The sequence below is a fragment of the Amphimedon queenslandica genome, unplaced genomic scaffold (genome assembly GCF_000090795.2).
Source record: "Amphimedon queenslandica unplaced genomic scaffold, v1.1 AMPQUscaffold_13502, whole genome shotgun sequence".
NCBI classification, from domain to species: domain Eukaryota; kingdom Metazoa; phylum Porifera; class Demospongiae; order Haplosclerida; family Niphatidae; genus Amphimedon; species Amphimedon queenslandica.
Window position 1 is genome coordinate 209,459 of NW_003546262.1, and position 1,931 is coordinate 211,389.

At 31.3% G+C, this 1,931-nt stretch overlaps 1 long non-coding RNA gene across 1 annotated transcript; it reads right to left on the reverse strand.

The window, feature by feature from the left end:
- Window positions 1–787: 787 nt before the first annotated feature.
- LOC109580175 (uncharacterized) lies at window positions 788–1,138 on the reverse strand. The gene is made up of 3 exons (XR_002184104.1): window positions 960–1,138; window positions 855–918; window positions 788–807 (listed from the first exon to the last, which is right to left on the reverse strand). It is a non-coding gene; the product is annotated as an uncharacterized LOC109580175 (long non-coding RNA).
- Between the last annotated feature and the right edge of the window lie 793 nt (window positions 1,139–1,931).

Genomic DNA, 1,931 nt, shown 5'->3' on the forward strand with positions numbered 1-1,931 from the left:
CTTTCTAGCCTAAGAAATCCAACTTCCTGAGCCCCAATTATCATAAAATTACTCCACAGGATGCAAAAAGTTACCATAAAACTTTTAGAAACAATGATTGTCTAACAAAGCACTCACAGGTTGATATTTGCCATTTTTAAGATCAATTTTAAAATCTGCCATAAGGGCCCTTTTGTCAATTATGGTCACATTTTGTTTTGTAGTTAAATTAACCATTTTCACATTAACCTTGAATTTAAGGTCAATTTAACCAATACAAAATGTGGTTAATGCTGTAGTTCCGCATGACTGTCGTTAAATTAACATTCTCAACAGTTATTTTAACATGAAAAATAGATTGAAAATAACAAATACTCACATTGATTGACATGAAATTAACAACTAAATACAAGTAAATTTAACACAATAAAACTAGTAAAAATAATTACTAAACTATTTAAAATAACTAAAAATGTATGTAAACATAAGTGTAAACAATAAACAACTAACTATTTATAAAACAAATTAAAATTGATAAAATACTGACTGTTCCACCTTGATTTCTTTATATGTGACCATAATTGACAAAAGGGCCCTTATGGCGGATTTTAAAATTGATATTAATAATGGAAAATATCAACCTGTGAGTGCTTTGTTAGACAATCATTGTTTCTAAAAGTTTCATGGTAACTTTTTGCATCCTGTGAAGTAATTTTATGATAAATGGGGCTCAGGAAGTTGGATTTCTTAGGCTATAAAGACAAATTTCACTACCCGCCATAAGGTACCTTTTGTCAATTATGGTCACATATTATTGTTGTATGATAACTATAAATAGTTTCTAACAAATTCATAAACAAAGTAATGTGGCATACCATTTCAAAATGACATCATCAGCTCCAATAGTTAATAATTCATCAATTATAGCTTCTTTATGATCTATATATGGTAATACAATAATGCCATTGATAACCACATACTTCGCATTGTAATCATATTCACTCTATTCAGAATTATTCTAGCACAATCTTTTGCTTCTTTTCTTATCAGTTACCAGTATTTTCTTTCTTTCTAATCCTAAAATAAATACATGTGATGTAGGGATAAAATTTATTTCTTTGTTGACAAATGTATCTCTTTCACATACTCATACGTTTTTCCATTCCAGACGGATTCAACAGTTACACATAAAGTGATAATAAATAAGTGTAACGTCAATTCCATTCAAGACAGATTCAACAGTTACAGATAAAATGATAATAAATAAGTGTAATGTTGATTATATTCAAGACGGATTCAATAATCACACATAAAATGATAATTAATAAGTGTAACATGGATTCCTTTCAAGACGGATTCAACAGTTGCACATAAAATGATAATTAATAAGTGTAATGTCAATTATATTCAAGACGGATTCAATAGTTACACATAAAGTGATAATTAATAAGTGTAACACGGATTCCATTCAAGACGGATTCAACAGCATAAGCGGCTGCAGGATTTCACTGCAAGTAGGGCAAAGGTGTGGCTGAAAGTGGGAGTGGTCAAAAAGTAGGTGTGGCCATGACCACACCCACATGTCTTGCTCTTGAGTTTTAAGACTTTTAAGACTTCTATTTCAGCATTTTGTGAAGAAATCAAGTTGAAAGAGGCTCTAAAATTCTCAATGAAGAGTTACTCTGCCATTCTTGTGTTCAAGAAGAGAAAATTCAGTACCTAAAAGACCTCTATCAATGATAGAGTATCAGTAGCTAGGTGATTTAGCTGTTGAATGAGTCCTAGCTGATAATAATGAAGCTGCTATATGATGGAGTCAGTTACTCTAGCTGCAGGTTACTGTAGATTATGCCTTCCTGAAGTGACCATAGATATGGAACTATGAAGTGGCTGGCTGGCTTCCTGTGATTAAACCATGCAGTTAGCAGATTATTCTCTACTAATTATCACTT